At 37.5% G+C, this 15,765-nt stretch overlaps 1 long non-coding RNA gene across 1 annotated transcript; it reads left to right on the top strand.

Annotated features, from left to right (window-relative positions):
• The first annotated feature begins 589 nt into the window (after positions 1-589).
• LOC129782474 (uncharacterized) lies at positions 590-14,491 on the top strand. The gene is made up of 2 exons (XR_008744595.1): positions 590-748; positions 14,319-14,491. It is a non-coding gene; the product is annotated as an uncharacterized LOC129782474 (long non-coding RNA).
• Positions 14,492-15,765: the final 1,274 nt, after the last annotated feature.

The raw sequence follows: 15,765 nt of genomic DNA, 5'->3' as shown, positions 1-15,765 counted from the left end.
TTTTTGTTGAGCTCCGCTGGTATGTATGTTGGTTCACCATTGTTCAGCAGGATTATATCCTCGTCATTGATAAAGTCGAAAAGGATTCTCCCTTTCGCGTCCGAGTGGTGACGATCCCATAGATGATGATGTGAGTTCAAATCACCGCCTATTAGAACCTTTTTGTACTTTTCTACGCTTTTGAATAACTTTGTCAGGAATTCTTTGAATTCGTTGACCGATGCACTTGGTGAAACATATATTGAAAATATTACTACATCCATTTTGGTCACATTGTATATCCTCCGTAGAGTCTACTACGATTGGTCTATTTTTGACTGCCTCATGGATTACGATCATGGAACCACCGTATCCATCTAACCTTGAACTATAGTAATTGTTGTATCTCGGAATTTTGTATTTACTATTTTCATATTGTTGTTTCGTCCAACATTCAGAAATTATTCCAACTGTATACTTTTCTTTAACTAATACTCTGACTAGCTCTGATTTATTCTTTTCCAAACTTTGTATATTGCACTGAAAGATTTTACAGCTCATTTTGGTTATTACTTTTTTGGTAATACTTTTTTACCCTCATGTATATTTTCAGGTGATTGCATCCAGAAATCTTTAGACGATATCTCACAAAATTCAGCCATTCGAAATGACGTTCCTTCACAACAAACAGGCTCAAAACAAAAGAATTCTGATACTGGAAATACGTTGTCTAGCAATGAAAGCACGTCTGTTGTCGATGAATTGAAAGGTATGTACAATAGAACAATCAATTTTTTTTATTCTTCTAATTTGTTGATTCGTATGTTGTAATTTAAAAACCAAAGATTGTTTAAAGCACTGGTTGGAAAACTTATGAAGCGATCGCCGTTGACGTATTCTATGACCAAAACCGCGTTCTCTCTTGACCTCTCCGTCATTGGTTCCGATCTAAAATTGATTGGATTGTTATATATTTGGATTTTTGAAATATTTTGAGCGTATCAGTGGTGCAATGAGTTTGTTCTCTATGATCGGAAAAATTACCGACTGGACCATTTTTGGATCCATTACATCACGGGAACACCAAGCCAAACTGATGGTATTGGATTACATCACGGGAACACCAAGCCGAATGCGTAAATGGGTGCGAATATTACTTCGCTCGGACGCATTCATACGCAAACAATTTTTCATGACTGTTCCATGCGAAAGCAGAACAGAAACCGATGCGAGTGAAAGTACTCACGCCTTGCGTATGTCTGCTTTTCGCGTTGACGGTGGAATGGTGTCATCTGGATACGACATTAGTTTGTATGAGACCAGCTATTCTCTATCAGATTAGTCGCCCTTAAAGAAGTTTTAAATTGCTTGCACAAAATATGTGCAATTTTTCATATTTTCTGTTTGGACAACACATAGGTTCCATGTAAGAACATTTTTCATGATGTTCATTCAGAGAAAAAAATCAGCAGCGATCTTCACTCACAATCAATCGTACAAACAATTACGATAACTCGTACACGCAATAGGCCATGCAATGGATTGAAAGCAACGAAAAACCTTTTTGCTCAATTCGCCCTCACTAGAAGATTTCATGTTTACCTTATTCATGCATCGCCCCAGCTTCCCCCAGATTTTTTTTCTGATGATCAGGAAGTATATGAATGTTTCGCGGAATTGAAAAAAAAACATGAAATTGAAAATATATAGCTTCGGTTTGAAATCTTCTTCTTCTTCTTCAATGGCACTAACGTTCCTAGGGGAACTTCGCCGTCTCAACGTAGTATTACTTGCGTCATTTTTATTAGTACTTAGTTGAGATTTCGATGCCAAATAACACGCCTTGAATGCATTCTGAGTGGCAAGCTCTAGAATACGGGTGATCACAGTGCAAGTCGGAGGAAATTTCTTTGACGAAAAATTCTCCCGACCAGAACGGGAATCGAACCCGAACACCCGGCATGTTAGTTATGACGCTAACCACTCGGCCACGGGAGCACTCGTACCAACTTATATGATACGCCAAACGATGATGAACAACGAATGACGAAGCTAGAGAGAATCGCAATGTCGTAGTGTTGATGTTTTCTGAGAAATGAACGAATTATTGATTTCTTGGTCTCTCAGACCTATGCGCGAGTATAGGAGTGTTAACCGTCATGGTGTTTCGTCGATTTTTTTCGGATATGCTAAATCTTTTACGGTTGAACCATAAAAATGATTCCCTGGTGGTGGAGGAGACTGGGAAGAAGAATTCAGGGTCTGCAGGAGTAAAATGCGGACTTAGAGAAGGTGCTCCCGTTCTAAAATAGTAGTATTCAAATTCAGAGTGCCGAGGAAAATATACCATACTAGTGGTCAATGATTCTATAAATGTACCTCTTTTGAACTAGTAGCTATTAGGACCAAGCAGAAATATTCAAACAAATGAGCTATTTCATTCAACATTCAAAGAACAGGTAATTTTGAACAGAAAAAAAATTATGTTGGTACAATAATAACATTGTGCATCATTCTCATTGTGTACTTTTTTTTCAATCATCCTCAAAAAATCATGAAATGGTAAATTTATCAATATACTAAAATACCATTTCATTCAAAAACAATTATTCTGCACCATGTTCATTTCAAAATTATATTTAATGTAACTTTTAAAATTATGATTCATACTTTTTTTATTACAAATATATCTGTTCTTTTTGATAACAAGAAATAAATATTCGCTCGGTTAATCGAATACTGAAAAACAATTATTCGAATGAATCGAATATTTAAAAATGACCCCACGATTAATCGACAATTGAATAAACGAAAAATTTAGACATCTCTATTTGCAGTCAAATCCCTTTCCACAGTCCTCTGTATATTTATACCGTTTCCCCTGCGCACTTATTGACGACACGGTCACACCTTTATTCCACACATCTTGGTTGAAACCAAGACGGGTCTATGGTACTAGGTGAGGCCGTTTCTTCACTAAGTTGGTTAGGGGAGCGGTATATGAAAACAGTACGGAAGAAAGCAGAAGGGGAATTTTTTCCTTGAAGTGTGAAAGAGACAGACTGATCACGAGCGAGCTTGGGCACAAGCGTATTGTGTTTTGTTTACAAACAAAACAGTAGACTTCCAAGATAGCTGAAGAGTGGTTTTAGCAAGTTGACCCACCTTAGGAATACTTCTACGCACCTTGGTTGAAACTAATTCATATTCAAAGACAATTTCGCTATATCTTTTCTCTGAGTGTACCATAAGTCACAAACGTCATAAGGATAAACAAAAGCGCTTTGTGGTTCACTTCGAGAAAACTGTTTTGCTTTTAATATGAATATTCAAGTTATCAACACTTATTAAATTCATTGCTTACCGGTCATTCATTACATTTTTTGTTTTTCTTGGTTGAGAATAATACTATAAAAACTGTGCCTCATAAGAAAGTGCTGGTTAGAAACTGTGATGGAATATAAAGAAGTATAAACATCATTGCAATCTGTTTTAAGATCTTATGGAAACCCTAAAAGTGATGTCTCAAACTTCGGCGGAAAGTAAAAACTCTAGCCGGGAAACCTCACCTAGTCGCAAAAATTGCCATTCAGGTAATTTATACTATAAACTAACGCATATTTTTCTTCTGTTTTGTTTATACAATTCATTGGGACCCAAAAAATTCTTCATTCGTGTGATAAATTTTGCTAATTGTTCGAAATGGATGTTTTTTAGTTGTTTTTCTAAAATGTTCAATTATGATGTGAAAATTTCCAGATACAGTAAGTTACATCTTATTCGACAGATCTGACGAATTTATGCAAAGCTACATCAGTTTATGCGACACCTACGTTAGGCCGCGGTGCAATTGCTTGCAGCTCATTAATGCTGGTTTAGAGTTCCCGTTAACGTGAACTTGAACAGGTGGTGGAATAGTACGATCATTTCACGGATGATTTTGTTCACGTTCACGTTCACGTTCATATTAAAAGTTCGGCAGTAAACGTGAAGTAAATAAATATCGATCTTCAATAAAGTAGTTTGGGTGAAGCATACAGTTGTTCATCAACCCGAAGCAACGAAGTTTTGACGTAGAACTACGTCTTTCATTTCTATACCGGGGTGTAAAATCAAAGTTTCGAAAACGAAAGCGTTACGCCGGAGACCGAGATTTTGAGCGTTAATAGCTCCTAAACAACTGAACGAAATGGTATGATAAACACTTCATTCGAAAGATAAAATGTCTACGCGTTCTATACTTGTCACTTTTTGATCCAAAAACTTGTTTCAATAGTCTTAAAATTGCTTTCAAAACAGGCTATTGAAATCACCAATCGGTATATAAGCGAGCACCGCTCGGAAATCCACTCAGTTCTAATTGATCTATTTGAAAAAATGATCACAAGTGTAAGTGTAAATTTTGTGTTGTGGTGAAAATTACTTGATATGTGAAACGATTTATTTCAATTTTCATAAATAAAAAACCAAGCTGTTTTTCCGCTCGAGAACGGGTCGTTTGGTTAAGCGGCGAGAAAAATTGTAGAAGTGAAGAAATATTAGAAAAAGTGACTTCCCATATGCTCTACATATAGTATAGTGTAGGTGTTGTTAGTCCAATTAAAATTCGCATTGGGTTGAATTAAACACAAACTAAAAATTATAAAAGAAAATTACTTTTTCCGTTTCCAATATGTTTTCTCTATATTAAGGTTAAAGTGGAAGCTAGCAACAAATGGCTGCCACAATTGCGCTCATTTCTTTCATGTCCCTCCCTCATCACTCGCCCGAAAATCAATAATTTTGCGAAACAGTGTGAAGAAAATGATCGTTTTCGCACACTTCCCATCAAAACTCGAGCAAGTGCTCTGAAAGTTAAATTTTCATTTTTCAATCTTCGACCATGGTTTTGTTTGTTTGGTGAAATTCGTTATTTTTTCGACACTGATGCCAGACAACATCATCGAAACAGCTATAAAAACTACTCAATAAAATGTTATTCCTTAGTCATAGCGTTTCATGTCATGAAAATCAATAGAATAAAATTTTATTGATATCAATACAATTATTATTTTTACGTTTAATGGGTGTATAATGTAAGTTTAAGCAACTTTAACATTGGGTAAGAAAATTGTATTGCAGAGCTCGGAACTCTGCCACGGCTGCCTATGCTTTCAAAAATAGTAAACGGAAAAGTATTACATTACATCAAAATGCCTCGGCCAACGAATATGTTCGAATATGCTCTCCAACGTGAATAGGTTCACAACAATACGATCAACGAAGGAAAATATTAAGGAATTCACCTCTATTCCGGATCCCGAACGGGTTGAAATTGGCAAAATAATGCATTTTGTAACCCGTTCGACTTCTTCTTCTTCTTCTTCTTCTAAATCGTGGGACTTTGACAATCCCCACTGTCAAATGGCACAGCATACTTGCTATCAAGACGGGTCTATGGTACTAGGTGAGGCCGTTTCTTCACTAAGTTGGTTAGGGGAGCGGTATATGAAAACAGCACGGAAGAAAGTAGAAGGGGAATTATTTGCTTGTAGCGTGAAAGAGACAGACTGATCACGAGCGAGCTTCGGCAATAGCGTATTGTGTTTCGTTTACAAACAACACACAGTAGACTTTCAAGATGGCTGAAGAGTGGTTTTAGCAAGTTGCCCACCTTAGGAATACTTCTACGCACCTTGGTTGAAACTAATTCATATTCAAAGACAATTTCGCTATATCTTTTCTCTGAGTGTACCATAAGTCACAAACGTCATAAGGATAAACAAAAGCGCTTTGTGGTTCACTTCGAGAAAACTGTTTTGCTTTTAATATGAATATTCAAGTTATCAACACTTATTAAATTCATTGCTTACCGGTCATTCATTACATTTTTTGTTTTTCTTGGTTGAGAATAATACTATAAAAACTGTGCCTCATAAGAAAGTGCTGGTTAGAAACTGTGATGGAATATAAAGAAGTATAAACATCATTGCAATCTGTTTTAAGATCTTATGGAAACCCTAAAAGTGATGTCTCAAACTTCGGCGGAAAGTAAAAACTCTAGCCGGGAAACCTCACCTAGTCGTAAAAATTGCCATTCAGGTAATTTATACTATAAACTAACGCATATTTTTCTTCTGTTTTGTTTATACAATTCATTGGGACCCAAAAAATTCTTCATTCGTGTGATAAATTTTGCTAATTGTTCGAAATGGATGTTTTTTAGTTGTTTTTCTAAAATGTTCAATTATGATGTGAAAATTTCCAGATACAGTAAGTTACATCTTATTCGACAGATCTGACGAATTTATGCAAAGCTACATCAGTTTATGCGACACCTACGTTAGGCCGCGGTGCAATTGCTTGTAGCTCATTAATGCTGGTTTAGAGTTCCCGTTAACGTGAACTTGAACAGGTGGTGGAATAGTACGATCATTTCACGGATGATTTTGTTCACGTTCACGTTCACGTTCATATTAAAAGTTCGGCAGTAAACGTGAAGTAAATAAATATCGATCTTCAATAAAGTAGTTTGGGTGAAGCATACAGTTGTTCATCAACCCGAAGCAACGAAGTTTTGACGTAGAACTACGTCTTTCATTTCTATACCGGGGTGTAAAATCAAAGTTTCGAAAACGAAAGCGTTACGCCGGAGACCGAGATTTTGAGCGTTAATAGCTCCTAAACAACTGAACGAAATGGTATGATAAACACTTCATTCGAAAGATAAAATGTCTACGCGTTCTATACTTGTCACTTTTTGATCCAAAAACTTGTTTCAATAGTCTTAAAATTGCTTTCAAAACAGGCTATTGAAATCACCAATCGGTATATAAGCGAGCACCGCTCGGAAATCCACTCAGTTCTAATTGATCTAATTGAAAAAATGATCACAAGTGTAAGTGTAAATTTTGTGTTGTGGTGAAAATTACTTGATATGTGAAACGATTTATTTCAATTTTCATAAATAAAAAACCAAGCTGTTTTTCCGCTCGAGAACGGGTCGTTTGGTTAAGCGGCGAGAAAAATTGTAGAAGTGAAGAAATATTAGAAAAAGTGACTTCCCATATGCTCTACATATAGTATAGTGTAGGTGTTGTTATTCCAATTAAAATTCGCATTGGGTTGAATTAAACACAAACTAAAAATTATAAAAGAAAATTACTTTTTCCGTTTCCAATATATTTTCTCTATATTAAAGTTAAAGTGGAAGCTAGCAACAAATGGCTGCCACAATGGCGCTCATTTCTTTCATGTCCCTCCCTCATCACTCGCCCGAAAATCAATAATTTTGCGAAACAGTGTGAAGAAAATGATCGTTTTCGCACACTTCCCATCAAAACTCGAGCAAGTGCTCTGAAAGTTAAATTTTCATTTTTCAATCTTCGACCATGGTTTTGTTTGTTTGGTGAAATTCGTTATTTTTTCGACACTGATGCCAGACAACATCATCGAAACAGCTATAAAAACTACTCAATAAAATGTTATTCCTTAGTCATAGCGTTTCATGTCATGAAAATCAATAGAATAAAATTTTATTGATATCAATACAATTATTATTTTTACGTTTAATGGGTGTATAATGTAAGTTTAAGCAACTTTAACATTGGGTAAGAAAATTGTATTGCAGAGCTCGGAACTCTGCCACGGCTGCCTATGCTTTCAAAAATAGTAAACGGAAAAGTATTACATTACATCAAAATGCCTCGGCCAACGAATATGTTCGAATATGCTCTCCAACGTGAATAGGTTCACAACAATACGATCAACGAAGGAAAATATTAAGGAATTCATCTCTATTCCGGATCCCGAACGGGTTGAAATTGGCAAAATAATGCATTTTGTAACCCGTTCGACTTCTTCTTCTTCTTCTTCTTCTTCTAAATCGTGGGACTTTGACAATCCCCACTGTCAAATGGCACAGCATACTTGCTATCAAGACGGGTCTATGGTACTAGGTGAGGCCGTTTCTTCACTAAGTTGGTTAGGGGAGCGGTATATGAAAACAGCACGGAAGAAAGTAGAAGGGGAATTATTTGCTTGTAGCGTGAAAGAGACAGACTGATCACGAGCGAGCTTCGGCAATAGCGTATTGTGTTTCGTTTACAAACAAAACACAGTAGACTTTCCAGATGGCTGAAGAGTGGTTTTAGCAAGTTGACCCACCTTAGGAATACTTCTACGCACCTTGGTTGAAACTAATTCATATTCAAAGACAATTTCGCTATATCTTTTCTCTGAGTGTACCATAAGTCACAAACGTCATAAGGATAAACAAAAGCGCTTTGTGGTTCACTTCGAGAAAACTGTTTTGCTTTTAATATGAATATTCAAGTTATCAACACTTATTAAATTCATTGCTTACCGGTCATTCATTACATTTTTTGTTTTTCTTGGTTGAGAATAATACTATAAAAACTGTGCCTCATAAGAAAGTGCTGGTTAGAAACTGTGATGGAATATAAAGAAGTATAAACATCATTGCAATCTGTTTTAAGATCTTATGGAAACCCTAAAAGTGATGTCTCAATCTTCGGCGGAAAGTAAAAACTCTAGCCGGGAAACCTCACCTAGTCGCAAAAATTGCCATTCAGGTAATTTATACTATAAACTAACGCATGTTTTTCTTCTGTTTTGTTTATACAATTCATTGGGACCCAAAAAATTCTTCATTCGTGTGATAAATTTTGCTAATTGTTCGAAATGGATGTTTTTTAGTTGTTTTTCTAAAATGTTCAATTATGATGTGAAAATTTCCAGATACAGTAAGTTACATCTTATTCGACAGATCTGACGAATTTATGCAAAGCTACATCAGTTTATGCGACACCTACGTTAGGCCGCGGTGCAATTGCTTGTAGCTCATTAATGCTGGTTTAGAGTTCCCGTTAACGTGAACTTGAACAGGTGGTGGAATAGTACGATCATTTCACGGATGATTTTGTTCACGTTCACGTTCACGTTCATATTAAAAGTTCGGCAGTAAACGTGAAGTAAATAAATATCGATCTTCAATAAAGTAGTTTGGGTGAAGCATACAGTTGTTCATCAACCCGAAGCAACGAAGTTTTGACGTAGAACTACGTCTTTCATTTCTATACCGGGGTGTAAAATCAAAGTTTCGAAAACGAAAGCGTTACGCCGGAGACCGAGATTTTGAGCGTTAATAGCTCCTAAACAACTGAACGAAATGGTATGATAAACACTTCATTCGAAAGATAAAATGTCTACGCGTTCTATACTTGTCACTTTTTGATCCAAAAACTTGTTTCAATAGTCTTAAAATTGCTTTCAAAACAGGCTATTGAAATCACCAATCGGTATATAAGCGAGCACCGCTCGGAAATCCACTCAGTTCTAATTGATCTAATTGAAAAAATGATCACAAGTGTAAGTGTAAATTTTGTGTTGTGGTGAAAATTACTTGATATGTGAAACGATTTATTTCAATTTTCATAAATAAAAAACCAAGCTGTTTTTCCGCTCGAGAACGGGTCGTTTGGTTAAGCGGCGAGAAAAATTGTAGAAGTGAAGAAATATTAGAAAAAGTGACTTCCCATATGCTCTACATATAGTATAGTGTAGGTGTTGATAGTCCAATTAAAATTCGCATTGGGTTGAATTAAACACAAACTAAAAATTATAAAAGAAAATTACTTTTTCCGTTTCCAATATGTTTTCTCTATATTAAGGTTAAAGTGGAAGCTAGCAACAAATGGCTGCCACAATGGCGCTCATTTCTTTCATGTCCCTCCCTCATCACTCGCCTGAAAATCAATAATTTTGCGAAACAGTGTGAAGAAAATGATCGTTTTCGCACACTTCCCATCAAAACTCGAGCAAGTGCTCTGAAAGTTAAATTTTCATTTTTCAATCTTCGACCATGGTTTTGTTTGTTTGGTGAAATTCGTTATTTTTTCGACACTGATGCCAGACAACATCATCGAAACAGCTATAAAAAACTACTCAATAAAATGTTATTCCTTAGTCATAGCGTTTCATGTCATGAAAATCAATAGAATAAAATTTTATTGATATCAATACAATTATTATTTTTACGTTTAATGGGTGTATAATGTAAGTTTAAGCAACTTTAACATTGGGTAAGAAAATTGTATTGCAGAGCTCGGAACTCTGCCACGGCTGCCTATGCTTTCAAAAATAGTAAACGGAAAAGTATTACATTACATCAAAATGCCTCGGCCAACGAATATGTTCGAATATGCTCTCCAACGTGAATAGGTTCACAACAATACGATCAACGAAGGAAAATATTAAGGAATTCACCTCTATTCCGGATCCCGAACGGGTTGAAATTGGCAAAATAATGCATTTTGTAACCCGTTCGACTTCTTCTTCTTCTTCTTCTAAATCGTGGGACTTTGACAATCCCCACTGTCAAATGGCACAGCATACTTGCTATCAAGACGGGTCTATGGTACTAGGTGAGGCCGTTTCTTCACTAAGTTGGTTAGGGGAGCGGTATATGAAAACAGCACGGAAGAAAGTAGAAGGGGAATTATTTGCTTGTAGCGTGAAAGAGACAGACTGATCACGAGCGAGCTTCGGCAATAGCGTATTGTGTTTCGTTTACAAACAAAACACAGTAGACTTTCAAGATGGCTGAAGAGTGGTTATAGCAAGTTGGCCCACCTTAGTATATACTTCTAGGCGCCTTGCTTGCTATAACGCCAGTCAGTTTTTCATTGGGAGTAGCTTTTGTTTATTTTCGTCTTGTCAAAAGGTGCAAAGAGCGGTTTAGATTTTCATTTCGATTTCTTTGAGAAATTTACAAATGTTTTTCAGAGTATCAATGTTTTTGTCGTCGAAAGCATCTTGGATTGAGAAATATTTGTCAAGGTTGTGTTTGTCTCTGTGTGTTACGTAGTTAATACAGTTGAAAATTATGTGTTCTGATGTGTTAAGGCAGTCGCAAAGCTGGCAGTAGAACTCATCTTTAATTTTCATCTTGCTCAGCCAGAATGGAGAATAATCGTGTCCGGCCAGTAGACGGTTTAGGGTTCTTATCTCGGTGTTGGTTAGTGGCAGGTTATGGAACCAAGATTTCGAATTAATCCCTGTCTGCAGTTTGAAAAACTTTCTTCCTTTGCCAAATTCTTGAGTGTAGTTTACATACCATTGTTGTATTTTTTCAGTGACGTCGTTCTTGATCCAGTTGATTGCATCGTGTGGTAAAAACCGATTGTGGATCACCTCGTTCGACTGGAGCCCGGCTTTAGCCAGACTATCAGCTATCTCGTTGCCTTCCAGGTTCACGTGCCCCCGAATCCACTGAATACAGGAGTTGGTTGTTATGGCTGTTTCCAGGATTTCCTGAATGATTTCGTCCCTTTCTGTTGCATCTAGTTGCCCTCTGATGAACTCACATCCAGACTTCGAATCAGTAAGAATAACAGCATTATTGAGCTGGTTCCTCTTCAAATACCGTAGAGCTTCTCCAATCGCTTCCAGCTCAGCCGACATCGTACATACAGAGTGATTTAGTTTCCTGCTGATCATCCTCTTGCTGTAGTCATCGTAGATTCCAATGCCACAGTGATCGTTGTCCTTCGAAGCATCCGTATAGATCTTCCGGTGGAACTTGTATTGTCCGTGAATTTTTCCCAGTTGCTTCAAGATTCTGGCTGATGTATTTCTTTTAGTCCATGGTTGATCATCAATTTCTGATTGAACCCATACAACTTGTGAGATCTCGCTGAAAACATCCTTGTACTCCTCGAACTTCCGCTTCTTGGTAAGTTTGCTTATCTGCTGGTATGTCGTTGTGGGCAATTAACTGCCTCCAGACTGGTGTTGAGTACTGTGCGTGTCTAACTATTTCCTTTGCCGTTGTTAACTTCCGATGAAATTGCAAGGGTGGTTGACTGGCTATAGCGCAGAGAGTGTTAATTGGTGTTGTTTTTGAACAACCCGTTATTTTTCTCAAACAAACGTTATTCGTGACCGTGAATTTTTCCAGGTTCGTTTTTGAAGAGTTTGCGTATATCGAAACCCCATATTCCAGGTAGCTCCGAACTATTGCGTTGTACAGTATGTTTAGGGTTTGAGGGTGTCCTCCATTTCGTGTACTGCTCACGACCTTCAGCATGTTAATCCTGTCAGTGGAGCAACTCTTAATCTCCCTTATATGTGCTCCATAAGTTAATGAACGATCGAGTGTAACCCCAAGGTATTTGTACATGTTCACCGATTCCAATTCTGTGTGTCCTATCTTTAGCTTCAAAACTTTTTTATTGAGCTGGAATAACATGACTTTTGTTTTGATTTCATTTATTTTCAGGTTCAAATTTTCAGTTTTACTCTTGAATTCGTTCAAAAAGATCTGGCCGCGGTTTTGAACGTCTTCGAAGTTTTTACCTTTGATTATCTCCATGAAGTCGTCGGCGTATTGCACCAGAACTACTCCTTCCGTTATTCCATTGTGTAGCTGTGCCGTATAGATGTTGAACAATACAGGGGACAAAACGTCTCCTTGAGGAAGTCCATCTCTGACGGTCCTTTCAACTGTCCTCGTTCCTACCTGTATTAGGATTGTTCTATCCTTAAGGAAGTTCACAATCCATTTGATAAATTCGATTGGAGTACCGTATTCAAAGAGGATTTGTTCCAGAGTTCCTGTTTTTACGGTGTTGTACGCATTTGACATATCAATGAAGATCGCACCTGCTACTTTACCTTCTCTTTTGATAGCGTTAATGTGGTTCGTGACGTAGCTCAAGCATGTTGTGGTAGAGTTATGTCTTCGGAAACCAAATGATGTATTCGGCAACACACGCTTCTTCTGGATAAATTGATTGAGTTCACCTAGTACTGCCGAGTTAATAATCTTCAAAGGGCAGTTAAGCATGGAAATCGGTCGTAGGTTGCTGATTATTTCTGGGTTCCGTCCCGGTTTTGGTATAGCAATTACTTTTATTTTGTTCAACGCTAAATCAGCTCTACAATTTTTCCACATTCTGTTGAGGTCGTAAATCACGCTATCTCGAACATCTGGTTTTATACTTCTTAACATTTCGTAGCTAAGGCCATCTGGGCCTGCTGCAGATGGCTTCTTCTTCTTATGTAGAATTTCGTTCCATTTTTCCACGCTCAAAATGTCGTACGTGACCTCCTTGTAGAGACAGTCACCGTAGTCGTCCCCACTTGGGAAATTGGCATTCAGGAATTGGATTGCGGCTTCTTCGTCTTCATGTACGACCGAGGGCTGGTTCATTTTCTTCTTTTTGCCCGTTAGTCCGTTAATCTTCTTCCATAACTCTTTACTGCTCGTGCTTGGGTCGATCTCATTGACGTATTCTTGAAATTTCTCCCTCATGAGTTTGTGTTTGCACCTTGTGAACAAACTTTCTCTCCTTTTCATCTCCATTAAATCCTCTAGATTGCCACTGTTGTTGAATTTGGTCCTAGCTTCGTTTTTGCTTCTCCATGCTTCTTCCACTTCTGCACTCCACCAAAACTTCGGTTCGTACCGGTTCTTCTGCTTCGCTGTTTTCTGGATTTTTCGTGCTATCTGTTGTAGTTCGGCCCATCCGTATACTTGCTTTGTGTCCAAATTTCCTAATTGTTCCGTCACTTGTTTCCGGTTGATAAAGTATTTGTTTGTGGTTGTTTGTTCAGTCTTGATTGTGATGTGGATGACAAGGTGTCTGCTGCCAATCCCGTACTGCAGAATCTCCATTTTCGTATCATGGTATAGTGCTGGGGAGACCATAACCAGATCGATCGTGGATGATTTTTTGTTGAGCTCCGCTGGTATGTATGTTGGTTCACCATTGTTCAGCAGGATTATATCCTCGTCATTGATAAAGTCGAAAAGGATTCTCCCTTTCGCGTCCGAGTGGTGACGATCCCATAGATGATGATGTGAGTTCAAATCACCGCCTATTAGAACCTTTTTGTACTTTTCTACGCTTTTGAATAACTTTGTCAGGAATTCTTTGAATTCGTTGACCGATGCACTTGGTGAAACATATATTGAAAATATTGCTACATCCATTTTGGTCATATACCTGCCTACACATTGTATATCCTCCGTAGAGTCTACTACGATTGGTCTATTTTTGACTGCCTCATGGATTACGATCATGGAACCACCGTATCCATCTAACCTTGAACTATAGTAATTGTTGTATCTCGGAATTTTGTATTTACTATTTTCATATTGTTGTTTCGTCCAACATTCAGAAATTATTCCAACTGTATACTTTTCTTTAACTAATACTCTGACTAGCTCTGATTTATTCTTTTCCAAACTTTGTATATTGCACTGAAAGATTTTACAGCTCATTTTGGTTATTACTTTTTTGGTAATACTTTTTTACCCTCATGTATATTTTCAGGTGATTGCATCCAGAAATCTTTAGCGATATCTCACAAAATTCAGCCATTCGAAATGACGTTCCTTCACAACAAACAGGCTCAAAACAAAAGAATTCTGATACTGGAAATACGTTGTCTAGCAATGAAAGCACGTCTGTTGTCGATGAATTGAAAGGTATTGTACATCAATCAATTTTTTTTTATTCTTCTAATTTGTTGATTCGTATGTTGTAATTTAAAAACCAAAGATTGTTTAAAGCACTGGTTGGAAAACTTATGAAGCGATCGCCGTTGACGTATTCTATGACCAAAACCGCGTTCTCTCTTGACCTCTCCGTCATTGGTTCCGATCTAAAATTGATTGGATTGTTATATATTTGGATTTTTGAAATATTTTGAGCGTATCAGTGGTGCAATGAGTTTGTTCTCTATGATCGGAAAAATTACCGACTGGACCATTTTTGGATCCATTACATCACGGGAACACCAAGCCAAACTGATGGTATTGGATTACATCACGGGAACACCAAGCCGAATGCGTAAATGGGTGCGAATATTACTTCGCTCGGACGCATTCATACGCAAACAATTTTTCATGACTGTTCCATGCGAAAGCAGAACAGAAACCGATGCGAGTGAAAGTACTCACGCCTTGCGTATGTCTGCTTTTCGCGTTGACGGTGGAATGGTGTCATCTGGATACGACATTAGTTTGTATGAGACCAGCTATTCTCTATCAGATTAGTCGCCCTTAAAGAAGTTTTAAATTGCTTGCACAAAATATGTGCAATTTTTCATATTTTCTGTTTGGACAACACATAGGTTCCATGTAAGAACATTTTTCATGATGTTCATTCAGAGAAAAAAATCAGCAGCGATCTTCACTCACAATCAATCGTACAAACAATTACGATAACTCGTACACGCAATAGGCCATGCAATGGATTGAAAGCAACGAAAAACCTTTTTGCTCAATTCGCCCTCACTAGAAGATTTCATGTTTACCTTATTCATGCATCGCCCCAGCTTCCCCCAGATTTTTTTTCTGATGATCAGGAAGTATATGAATGTTTCGCGGAATTGAAAAAAAAAACATGAAATTGAAAATATATAGCTTCGGTTTGAAATCTTCTTCTTCTTCTTCAATGGCACTAACGTTCCTAGGGGAACTTCGCCGTCTCAACGTAGTATTACTTGCGTCATTTTTATTAGTACTTAGTTGAGATTTCGATGCCAAATAACACGCCTTGAATGCATTCTGAGTGGCAAGCTCTAGAATACGGGTGATCACAGTGCAAGTCGGAGGAAATTTCTTTGACGAAAAATTCTCCCGACCAGAACGGGAATCGAACCCGAACACCCGGCATGTTAGTTATGACGCTAACCACTCGGCCACGGGAGCACTCGTACCAACTTATATGATACGCCAAACGATGATGAACAACGAATGACGAAGCTAGAGAGAAT

Source organism: Toxorhynchites rutilus, unplaced genomic scaffold (assembly GCF_029784135.1).
Source record: "Toxorhynchites rutilus septentrionalis strain SRP unplaced genomic scaffold, ASM2978413v1 HiC_scaffold_9, whole genome shotgun sequence".
Classification (NCBI taxonomy): domain Eukaryota; kingdom Metazoa; phylum Arthropoda; class Insecta; order Diptera; family Culicidae; genus Toxorhynchites; species Toxorhynchites rutilus.
Note: the sequence above shows the minus strand (reverse complement) of the source record. Positions and strands in the feature narration are given on the sequence as shown.